General features: G+C 36.6%; 1 long non-coding RNA gene across 1 annotated transcript in view; it reads left to right on the plus strand.

Moving 5' to 3' along the window:
- Positions 1 to 5,672, plus strand: part of LOC107515266 — a 44,292-nt gene extending 38,620 nt beyond the window's left edge. Inside the window, exon 4 of the long non-coding RNA XR_004950358.1 lies at positions 2,510 to 5,672. This is a non-coding gene — a long non-coding RNA (uncharacterized LOC107515266). The remainder of the gene's footprint in view (positions 1 to 2,509) is intronic.
- Positions 5,673 to 13,125: the final 7,453 nt, after the last annotated feature.

The following is a 13,125-nucleotide window of genomic DNA, read 5'->3' on the forward strand; positions in this document are numbered from 1 at the left end:
CTATTTGGAATAATATTTTCCCTTTTAAATTGGTTATCTGAAAGGCTATAAAATATATCTTTATTACATTATTATTTAGCATATGTAAATTTAAGAGATACTGTGCATCAACTATGTACCAGACAATGTTTTAAAAATTGAGACTACAAACTATAATAAAACAGAGATTTTACCTTCAGGTTGTATTCATCAGGAAGAAATATCAGAAACAGACAAATACAGTCTTGTGTGATTGATAAACCATAGAATTTACCACTACGATGTGCAAGATTAGAGTGTGGAGTTGCTGACTGGTACCTGGAACGGATGAGACTGAGCCTGAGAACTGGAGAATGAAGATGAGATAGTTGATGAAAGTGAGGAGGGGAATAGTGAGGGGAAGAAAAATTTCCCCTTCTTCCCCTCTAGGTTCTTTGGTTAGTCTAATAACTAAATTGACATAACACAGATTAACAGGAGAAAAACAAATTTAATTTCATACATACAGGAGCTCCAAAGTTACAAAATTCCAAGAAGTAACTAAAGCAGGTAGCTTTTATACTTTTTAGACAAGAAAACAATAAATTTGTGAAGAATTGACAAAATAATGGGATTTTGGCTTGGGATAGCAAACCAATGGAGAAGTAACAAGGTTTGTTTATATAGCATTCTCGGTCCTGAATTCTCTACCTCTAGTAATAAGGATGCTTTTTATCATTCAGGTACAGAGAGAGCACCTTAACATGGGAGATTTAATTCCTGCTTTCAGGGGGCCAAAGGAGGGTTAGAGTGTACTTCTTGCACTTGTCGTTCCTTAAGTAACTTTGATTCAAAATAATTAATATGCCAAAGTGGCATTGTGGCAGCCTGACCCTGCCTGGCCATTTCCTGCTTGAATGAGTTCATTCCTGACTGCCCTCCCTGCACCTCAAGAACTTTTCAACTAACATCGGTTTTCTCCCAGCTACCTCTACCACCTCAAAGACTCTCCAGCTAGCATTGGTTGTTTCATAGTTTGCCAACTAATTAATGTTCTTCCTTCTATCTGTAGCTGTGTAGGGATGACAAGACTGTATAAAACTGCCTATTATGTTACAGTCAGGGCTCAGCCTTTGAATAAGAATCCACTGAGCTGGTGCCAACATCAATAAATACTGCTTCCTGCTTATAGCCTCGGTGTCCCGTCTCTCCATTTGAGAATCCTGCAACAGCATATCTTGGGGGTGGGGGGGAGAGGGAGTAATATTCTATTATTTTCAACATGGATGGTCTCTAGGCATCAGGACCATTATGTGCAAAGGCCTGGAAGTGTCAAGAGTGCAGGGTTTACTCAAGAACTACAGTAATTCTCTATGATTGGATCATAGGCATGAGGGATCAAAATTTAGAAAAACATTTTACTCAAGACTTTAATCTTCATCCTATCCTTGGTAATTATGCCATAGTCTTATACTTTCACCTGATTCTAATTCCTTAGAACTTAGTTTTGGTTCCACTTCCTGGAACACATGACTAATAAGTCAATATTTTTCTTAACATTGTTATTCGATAGAAGCTGTATATTGGTGATCTGTTGACCTACAGACAAGGTTAGAGTTGGTCAAAAGAGGAACTTGGGTGAAAATGTGGAAGTGGAAGTCCATCAGATACAGAGATGAATAGATTAAGAAGTGTCTGGTGGATCCAATGTTGTTCTCAATGTCCTTCACTTGGTGGCCCTCTCATCTTCCTGACTGCTGGACCTGATGACCAGTCATAGCCCAGGGACACTATCAGGTGCTTGCATTCAGAGCCACAGAGGCAGGGACTGCTAGAGGTCACAGCTCTCTTTAGGCCCCCACAAGTTTCTTTCACAGCCTGATTTTAGAGGATAGCTGTGGTTGGCTTCTCATGTCTCCATACAATCTTTGACATATCCAGTAGGGTCGATGCTTCCTGAGAGTTGGTAAGTGACTCTTCTGTCCTCAAACTCTCTCTTCTAGACCTTTGCTTCCCTTAATCTTCCCGTAATTGTGAAAGCTCCAATTCCTATAGTAAAGCTCTTCTTCCCATAACACGCATAGTGGCTCTGCTTTTCCAACTAAAGCCAGACTGATATGCTCCTGGCATCATTGATTGCGTTTCCCACAATGAAATTTTTATATTGAAAATAATCATGTACTGACCCAGTCTTCCCTTTTCCCATGAATCCTTGATCCTCATCATTTTCCTTTCAAAATTCCCGTTTAAAAAATTCAGAATGCCATCTCCCTGAGTCCTGCCCACCCTGGCCGAACTTTGGAGTGCGAGGCCTCTACTCTTATCCACTCTAGCACAGCAGGCTAGGGTTGGAGGTGGAGAAGATCTTTATTAAAATTTTTGTTTTGCTCTTTTATAGCTGGGGCCTTGGGCAAGTTATTCAACAATTATTAGATGTAGCTTCCTCACTTGCAAAAGGGAGATGATAGTCACAGTTACGTTATGGAACTGGAGTGAGATGTAGACACAAAGGTGTCCACAAATATTGACTTGTTTTTTCTCCTTTATTTAGCTGCCAGGCCTACACTGTCCTCCAAGGAGAAGAAAGATGTCACATCATCCAGATATTTCACTTTCTCTAGCACCACAATCCCCAGTGGAAAGGCCAGTTTGTGAACCGTGGACTGAAGCACTGAGACTGGGTAGGAGCATTTGGTTCAGGGAATGGAAACACTGTCTTTTAATGTGGCTGTTCTTTAAGTGACAATAGTAAAGCCACATTCAAAAAAGTTGCTGACGTTGATTCTCATTACAGATTTGAAGAATTGACACAATGAGAAATTTTAAAAAGGAATTTGACTGTAAAAGCAATACTAATTATAGATGGTTATATCCATGGCTTATTATTAATGCCTAATAATTAGCATGCTGCCCAATGCCGATGATGGAAGGCATAGAGTATAACACATCACTAACTTGTTTCATTCAATTGCAACAACAAGTATCTTTATGGACAATTAGCCATTAAAGTTTGTTGTTCAAGTAGTATGTTCATCTGCTAGCAACCTAGGACAATTAGAGAAAAAGCAGTCCCCACAAAGATAATGCTAATATGTATTGATCCTTTTTACATTTTTGTCCCTCAAACAGTACTATGGGAGAGGTGTTATTCTCATTCTCATTTTTCTGATAAGAAACTAAGGCTCAGGGAATTTTTTTTTCATTTCATAAACATTTGGTTTCATTGCACAGAAGCAACTGAAAGTGGACTCCAGGGCAAAAGTGCACCCTGACATGATTCTGTGGCCAGTACCTAGCTCCACCCACTACAGCTCTTCCAGGATAGAGACCTCTGGGCAAAGGCTTGACCACTCCTTCGGATAAAAGAAGGCATTCAGGAATAGATTAAGACATCTCATGCACGATATGTTTCTAACTGCTTATTCATCATTGTGGTCATTTGTTAGTCACACATACATGAAATAAATGCACTTACTTGGAAGGAAGAGGAGCACCATTTAAAGTCAAATGTGTAGCATTCAGCATAAATGCCTAAAGCCGTAGGGATATAAATTGGATTCAAATAATATTCTGTTCCAAGCTCTTATTTGGACCTATGTGGCAAAGCCGATCTGTTGGAAGGTGTTTAGTGACACACATAGGTCTTAATTAATGAACATGAAAATGTGAAGAGAGATGGCTCTGTATCAATCAGGATTTGTAGGTCTAGGCCTAAGGCTAAATACTGGGGCAAAGGCATGACTGCTCATTTGCCCCTGGGGTCCAATTTCCTCTGACGTTTTAGTCTTTTGATGTTTGTGTCAGCCACCTTAAAATCTGTAGGCTTCCTAAAAGCTCCAAAAATTTAAAAACAATTCTTCGATCTTCTCAGCCTGTTCTAGCATCTCTGAGCTACTCAAGTGGCCTAGCACTGTCTTTAATATTCCACAGACACTGCTCTGTTCCAAACAAACAATAGTAGCCCTCATCGATAGCGTGATTCCTCACCCAGGGGAGCATGTGGATTTCTCACACTTAAGGGCTCTTGAACAGAGGAGGCTACAATTGATCTGAATTCTTAAATTAGACTAATAAATACTCCATGTTATGGTGTGCTGATGGTTCTTAAATTCTTCTGTAAGGTGTGGAGGAGAATGAAATTTAATTTGTTATTGTTGAAGGAAAGGAAAATGGGATAAAAGAGACTTTCATAATGTTTTGAAATCTTAAGAAAGCTGATTGCATTACCCTCTTCAAAGGTGTTTGAATCACCCTTTAACTTCTTGGTTTAGCAGTTATTTCATGTTCCCTAAAAACAATGTATGAATCATCCAATGAGTAGTATACCAACTAATTTATGGACATGAGGATTAACTTGCAATCTGCTAATGTTTCATTAACAAGTCTATGATTTTTACAAAATATATAAACTAACTTTGAGTTTTATCAACCTCAGAGGTTGAAATTAAAATGGAAACAGCAACATTTGTTTTTTGTTCTCTTTACGAAGCAACTCATTATTTTCCTCTCAGTAATGATAATTAACAAAATGCCTCTCTTGTCCCTGATTAGTGCACAGCTGGTACTCTGATAACCACCAAGACTTGATTTTATGTGGCGACATTAAACCCCTGTCTAACTTGGGAAGTGCATTAACTGTGTGTTCTTTCCTCAGCTTATTAATTCAAGCTTGTGCCTCAAAAACTTCTCAAATTGAGACCAACATTTATATTCATAAATTGTAGTGAGAGAGAGAGAGGGAGAGAGAATGTTATCATGAAAGTCTACTACTGAGTGTAGATTTTGTCTGTGTAAGATGTTACAGTTGGGCTTACAACTTTGATGTATTTGAATAAGACCCAAAGGAATATCTCATCTCTATATTTCTAAGCGTTCTTCTTTCAGTTAAGCAGGAATATGCACAATAGGCCTGGGCTTTGGAGCTGAAATATGTTCAGAGCACTGCTCACTCCCATTCCTTGGCTCTCCTAGAGTGTAGGTTTGGACGGAGCTGACCAGAGGACCTGCTGGGTATGTATATGTCACTAAGAGAGTGCCACCACTATGCATGGCCCTAAACGGAATACAGTGGTAATTCTCTGTCTATTCCAATAAAGACTGTTATCTTTCTTATCCTGTGCATTTAAGCGCCCTTAAGGACAGGACTGCATATCAATAACATTTCATCTCTAAGTTTTGCACAGTGCTTGAAATAGGTGCTCATTCAGTGTCTGTGGGATGAATGAGGGTGGTAAAAAGGAAGAATGGTGTGTTTCATCCTGGCTACCAAAGGAGACTTGATGCTAGTTAGCCAATGTGTGGCAATTGGGTCTTAACAATCATATAGAAGAAACCATATTTGCACTCATATTACCTTAAGAACACCAGTAAGTTTGTTTATCTTAAGTTTCCATTATGGGAAATTTTAAAATATGATAATACTTTATGCAAGTGAGGGTATGTTAAAGACACACTTATGCAACCCTTTAGGAAAGAAATGAAGCCATATCTATCAAGAAATTGGGAATGCTTATTTTCTTTAATCTGGCAAAATTCAGCATATGGAAGTCAATTTTAATGACATAATTAAAAATAGATAAATGGTTCTCTGTACACCAAGATGCTCATCTCAGATTTGTCTAAAATTATGGAAAACTAGAAACAATGTAAGTTTCCCAAAACATGGGGATGGTTAGTAAAATATGGCATAGTCACTAACTGGAGCTTTATTTGTTGATATAAAATGTTTTTTAATATTTTATAGTAAGGTAAACATTTTTATGTTATGGTCCAATTATATATTAATATATTAATGTATAATTAATAACATATCACTAACAATATATTAATAAATATTATGTATTTTTTCTTGAGCCAGTTTCTGTTACTTACAATCATTATAAGTAAATAAGATGCCTCTACTTTTGTATATTTAAAAAATATCCAAAATGAACAGGTATTACTACTAAAATATTATAGTAAACATAATAATCGATGTATTTTTTTAAACAGTAGATATTTTATCAAGAACTCTTATTGATACACTGTAATAAGTAAGAAGCATAGATCATTCATGGCCATAGAATTGCAGTGTTTCTTCTGGTACTATTTTCTGATTTTTGGAAAATTTGATAGTATCATTTACTGAATAGTATCATTTATTGAATCTGAGATTCAATAAATGGTTTGTATTTTGAGCAAACTTAATGTGACCAATTTCAATTTTAAATGATAAAGGAGAGAACCATCCAATAAGGTGGGTGATATCCAGCCAGTTCTCTCACCTATGCTATTGTCTTACCTCTGTCCCTGACTCTTACCTCCGTCCCTGACAAAATTTATGTTCGCCACCACCCAACTGTTAGAAATGCTCATGGATAACAAGCAGGAATGACAGGGAACATCATTCATAATGATAATGAATTATTCAATAAAAATACAGGTTACAAAGATTACAATCCTAATTAAACACACACACATACAAACACACACACACACACACACACACACACACACGAGGAAAAAACCTAGAAAGAAATATTCTTCAGTATTAACTGTGGTATATTTGAGTTGTAGCTTTACAGAGAATTAAATTTTTTCTTTGTGTACTTTTTTGTATTTTCTGTATTTTTTACAGTGTATGTGAATTTTATTGGCAATAAAATGAAAAACAAGTTAAATTTTTAATGAAAAAAATAATTACATTAGTTACCAAAACAATCTTGTCAGTTTTTTTCCCTAATTGTATTAGGTGCAAGAGATTAGAAGGAAATGAGGAGAGAAGAAAAAATAAATAACTAGAACTTGGGCTGCTTCTGGGATTCAGGCCCTCAGATTGCTTTCTGGGGGAGGATTTATCAGGAAGAGTGGACTGGAATTTGTTCCTGGTCTGAGGAATCCAAGGTTTATAGCAAGTAGTAGCTTAGAGCTCTGGCTTAGGAGTAAATATTAGTTTTTGATCCTGGCTCTACTCTTTTAAATCTGTGCAGACTTGAAAAGTTGTTTAACATCTGTAAGTTTCAGCTTCCTCATCTGTAAAATGATGTAGTTCCCTCCATAGGGTTACTGAGAGCATAAAATGAGACAGTGCTGTATCACTCACTCAGCAGAATCGCTGGCTCATAGTAAGTGGTTGAGGTGTTTTCATTATTACTGTTAGGTGTCAGACATATATCCTCCATTTTCTACTTGCCATTTCTCGAGCACATCATCCATTTTCTGGTCTTCATTATTTTAGTTTACCACTGACATGTCCTTCTTTCTATCTCTATCAATTCTGAAAAGGGTTAAATAAGTGCTTCTCAAATTTTAATGACCATAGGAATCACCTGTGGGTCTTGTTAAAATGCAGATTCTGACTCTATAGGTCTGAGGTGGCATCCCAGATTTTGAGGGTTTTTTTTTTTCCCCCAAGGTGGCTATACCATTTTATTTGTTTATTTATTTCTCTTGTTTTATTGAGAAATAATTGACATACATCAACTGCATAAGTTTAAGGCATACGGCATGATGGTTTAATTTTTATCCACTGTGAACAAGATTTTGAATTTTTCACAAGCTCCCATGTGAGGTCAATGGGCTGTCTGAAAGTGACTTCAGTAGTAAGAGTCAATTAGGATGTCTGAGCTCAGATTCAATGTGTGCATGAAATAGTCTCCAATGTCCCTTGTCAGAATGGTCCTCCCCTTCTCTGGCTCTCAAAGCACATCATTTATTTTCCTAATTTAGCACTTACCGCATTCAGCCCGCTTTGATGCATTGCTGTATGTGATTCTGTTCACTCCCCGACTAAACTCCTGGCAGTAGACTGTGTGTTGTTCAACCCCTGCAAGCTGTCACACCAGCAGTGGTGTGGGTGTACTGTTCAACCAATGATTGTCGAATTTCTGAACTGTGTGAAAAAGAATGAAACGATATCTTAAAATAAGTGTTTTTTTTTTTTTTTTAATGAGTTTTCGCTTTGAAATTGTCAACATAAATCAATTCAATTTGTGAAAATAGTGGAAGGGAGTATCTATGTGAATAATTCCAAATGGTGAATATGTAATAGTGCTATTTTCTTTCTTTTTATACTACATTGCAAAACGCAGAGTGGGATAATAATATACGCAGTGGAATGACAAAGCCAGTCTGGGTTGATATATTTTCCACAAATAACCAAATAAATGGGTAATAATTTGTTTTTCAAACTCTGAGTCTTTTGGCCATGGTGTAAAAGTAGCATCTCAATGGGCCTGAGGCCAAAGTTAGATTACTGTGCATAGAGGCCGGACATGTAATTAGTGATCTTTGGTGTAATATGGATTCACTGCTGTTGAGAGTAATTAGTGAAGAAAATTTGTGAGAACTGAAGACGGTTCAGTGGAGGTCTGCCTGACTGTGGAGTTTGTTCAGACTTGCCATGGCCACTTACTGCATAATTCTCACTTTCCTTCTCTGGAGCAACTGGCATTTACTTTCAAGAGAACTTTCAATTTATTTAAAAAATCCAGCAATACAAATAGAAGAGAAACTCCATTTTCAGTAATCTTTTATTCCTTTACCACTTATGTCCTTAGGGAAGCTTAAAGAATTTTCATCAGTACACTAAAAAGTAAATAGTTGGATATATTGCAAAACTTTTTCAGCATTTAACTCCAAATCCTGACTGCTGCTAAGACATTCTTTAAATAAATCATTTGGGGAAACTTAGCAACTACTGTTTTCTTGAAGTGGTCCCAGAGGGAATGTGGTTTATGCCTAACTCTTTTTAAATTTAGTTGCTATATCCTGTGCCTGGTATCCAGCATTAGTTGCAGAGTAAACAGTATTTTCCAAAGACTGACAGAGTCAGCTGCTTCGGGAATGTGGCCGGTGACCTCCCTGACGGATTACCGTCCTGCAGGCTGCTTCCAAGTCAGTTGAAAGGTAGGCATTCTTTCTGTGTAAGTGCAGACCGCTTTGAAACATGTTTCAATTTCAACTGATAAAACTGAAAGTATATCCTGAGCACGCTGTCTCAAAGGGCACGGAGCTGTTACTTTGGGGGCAAAGTGATTTGTCATGTCAATGCAACCACAACTGCTCAGCTGCTGGGTTTAGTGGGTAGTGAGCTACAGTATTGAATCTGGTTGCTTTGATTAAATTGTAAAGACACAGGAAAACTTAAATCCAAAATTCATCTCTGAAGTTAGAAACACACATTGTAATTCTAATATCCAAAGAGTAAAACTTTCCATTTGAGTCCTTTTCCCCAAGTCTTCTCAGTATAACTTGGCCTGTTGTCTTCACTTCTAAAACACAAATAGTGTGTGTGTGTGTGTGTGTGTGTGTGTGTGTGAGAGAGAGAGAAAGAGAGAGAGAGAGAGAGAGAGAGAGAGAGAGAGAGAGAGAGAGAGAGAGAGAGAGAGAGAGAGAGAGAGAGAGAGAGAGAATGAGGAATTGAGGAGGTACATCTACTATTAAAAGGGTCTGGAAATAGATTGAATGTAACCAAATGCAAGAGCAAAAACCTGCTCAACCCAGCACTTCTGTAGATGTCACCACAAGCAAGAGAACATATGTAAACAGTTCTTTAAAAATTGTAGATATTGATTATAGAATAGTTGAGAAAATAGAACATGCTGGGCTTGGATCCCCTACTGGTTTTAATCGGTTTGTATATTATAGATGCTGGAGGTATCGTTTTAGTTTCAGATCAGAATCATTGTTATTTACAAATTATCATTGATGTTGATAGCATTAGTTGTTTTACAACCTCACATTTTGTTTTTCAATAATTTTTGATAAAAGAATTGTATTTTTCAGATGTACACATTCAAAAAGTTAGCACTTTTCAAAGTTTTCTCAGCTCTCACTTGATTGAAGTATTTTCTAATGCTCCAAACAAATGCTCTGTTATCAAGAAGTGATTTTATTTAAAAAGCTTCCCTGCCCTTACACTGACTAAAATGACTTTTCCATAGTCATTTAAAAACATGGGGAACCAAAATAAGGGGATAGATAGTATCAGAAGAAGTAAAACATACCATATTTCAGTAGAAAAGGTTTATGTTTCACTGAAGAGTGGTAATTACAAAGGCACACATTTCTTAAGCTGTCATTATTGTAATTATACCGATATTTTGGGGTTTGCTTTGTGTCCACTTGGCAGCTTTAACTTACAAAAAATGCTTATTATATAGTGACAAATTCAACTTCAAGAAATGCCTCTATACACGTTATCTTTTCACAAGCTATGGGTATGTACCACAGCTCTTAGTTTCTAGTGCCTCTGGCCAGAAGAAGCCATAAGGGATGCAGCAAAGTGGTGAGAGTGGGAGGTTGAAAGTGTTTCTGTATTTGCCTATGCTCCAGATGCACACACAGATGCGAAGGTAAGAGTCAGAGGATTTTCCAGAAGAGTTCACAGCTGCTGCTTGAGACTTCACAGTTGCCAAAGCTGATAAATGGACTTGGGTAGGGATGCTGAGAAAACCAGAAAATTCTGGGAACTATTTTCTGCTTTCTGTTCTTTACCACAACCTCCCACTCCACTGCACTCCATTTGACTATCAAACAGAGCCTTCTAGAGATGTAGGCATGTTCTGAACTAAGAACAATACCAGCAGGTCAAAAGTTAGCTGCTTGAGTAAGATCAGTTCTCAATGCTAGGTCTCAGTTAGATTTGGTTTTGGCTCTTGCATACCACAGGAATTACATTTTCCATGTGGTTTTTGTGAGAGGCTATGACACATGGAAACACGTGCTGAGTACAGTATCCTTGTCCACTACTAATTGCGTATGGGGGTTACATAGGTTTCCAACTTGACCGTGGAGATCACAGAGAACCCATGTCCTAGAGGTGCTATGTGGAATAAGAAGAAATTCATATAAAAGGCATTCATTGTTTCAGAAGAGGATCTCCATTTTAATAAAACAGTATTTGTAATGGAGCATACAGTGTAAAAGATCCTCAGTTGTCTACATCATACTTTGTAGACTGTTATACTTTCAAAAGAAAACAGTATTTGTTTTTCATGCCTTGTGGATGTCTGTCTACCTTGTGTGATTTCAGAAAGAGAACATTTAAATATCTGTGCTTTTGTTGCGGAGATGAAAGTTCTTTAATGGCAGGTGTAGGGAACTTGCCACTATTGAAAAAAAACAAAAATAAAAACAAAACTACATTTAGCCCTCTGACCCAGTAGATGAACAAGCCATTTTAGCAGCTGCAAACTCCGTGTTCTCCCAGTTTTTGAATATAAGCATAAAATCTGAGCAGCTGAGATTTCAAGAGCTGCATATCACTCACATGCCACATGGTGATGATGCAAAAGACATGCAAAGGATAGTACAAAGGAGTGAGGTGGCAGTATCTTAAAGCGAATATCATTTGCTGCGGGTCATTTTTTTAATTTCGAATGGAATTCTTGCTTGCCTACTGTAGTGGAGATTTTAATTTCCTGTTTAGGGTGCCCCTTTGTGCATATTATATTCCTGGATAAAATAATACATTTCCAGTTTATAAAGGAATTATAGATCTTCCTCTGTTATTTTTTTTAAAATAGTAGGTTTGTTGAGATAGTCACATACCATAAATATTTCTTTTAAATTATACATACAACTCAGTGGTTTTCAGTATATTCGGAGTTATGCAGTCATCACAATCTAATTTCAGAATATTTTCATCACTCCTAAAAGAAACCTATATCCATTAACAGTCACTCTCCATTCTGCCCTTCCCCTAACACTTAGCAACCACAAATTATCTTTTTGTTTCTATGGATTTTCCCATTCTGTACATTTCATATAAACGAATCATACAATATGTGGCTTTTTGTGACCAGCTTCTTTCATTTATATTTCAAAGTTCATCCTTGCTGTTGTATGTATCGATACTGCATTATTTTTATTACTGAATAATATGCCCCTATATGGATATATCACACTCGTTTTACTGTCTGTGTGTTGGTAGATATTTGTGTTGTTCCCACTTTTTGACTATTATGAATAATGCTATCATGAATATTTGTTTACAAGTTTTCATGTGGACATATCTTTTCACTTGTGTATATATCTAAAAGTGGAATTGCTGGGTCATATAACTTTCTACATATAATTCTGAGGAACTGCCAAACTGTTTTCTAAAGTGGCTATTTTACTAAGTGATTTTACCAGCAATGTATAAGGGTTCCAGTTTACCCACGTTCTTGAAAGCTTGTTATTGTCTATTTTTCCGTTTTAGTCATTCTGGTGGGTGTAGAGTGTTATCTCATCGTGTTTTGAATTATGTCCCCTAATTACAATTTTGTTGAACACTTTTTCATGTGATTGTTGGCTGTTTTCTTACCTTCTTTGAAGCAATGTCTATTTAAATCTTTTGCTTATTTTAAAATTGGGTTGTCTTTTTATTGTTGAGTTGTAAGAGTTCTTTATACATGCTGGATATAAGTTCCTTATCGTATAAATGATTTGCAAATATTTTCTCCCTTTCTTTTTGTTATTTTTTGTGCCACATTTGTTAGGACTTCGATATTATTTTTGGAGTTACCTTTTTCTAGATAAACTTCACATAGCCCAGGGAAATCATGGCACACACTTTTACTGAGAAACTGCCTGATGCCAGACACTATGTTAAGTTCTTTGTACTATTTTTAATTCTAGTAGTAACATTGAGAGGTTGGTATCATCCTTTTATTAAGGGAAAGGGAACTAAAACTCTGAGCAAAAATTAATTTGCTCAAAGTGGCCAAACTAGAAAGTGTCAGAATCTGCAAATGAATTCAATTCTTCCTGCTTCCTCAGTCTATTTCTCCTTTACTCTAATAGTTGTTTGAGTAACATAAGTGAATGAAAGTATTGTATTCATCTGTAATATGATTTGTACTGGATAAATATATATTTTATTTCTCTGTCTCCAAAAATTTTATAAATAATAATGTATCAAATGTCATAAGTCACATTCATTAGATACATTTCCTTCCTGTCTCAACTTCCTTCTCTCTCTCCCTCTTTTTTTCTTTGCTTTATTCTTTCCTTCCTCTCTTTCCTGCCCTATTTCCTTTACAAGAATTTATTTAGTCCTTACTGTGTTCAAAATGTGTGGATAAAGTGACAAATAAAGGACCCTCTGGTGCTTATACTCCAGTAGGTGAGATAAACTACAAATAAATAGATACAGATGGACTTAAAACATCATGCGAAATAATATAATGCCAGAGGCGATAA

Source organism: Rousettus aegyptiacus, unplaced genomic scaffold (assembly GCF_014176215.1).
Source record: "Rousettus aegyptiacus isolate mRouAeg1 unplaced genomic scaffold, mRouAeg1.p scaffold_m13_p_1, whole genome shotgun sequence".
NCBI lineage: Eukaryota > Metazoa > Chordata > Mammalia > Chiroptera > Pteropodidae > Rousettus > Rousettus aegyptiacus.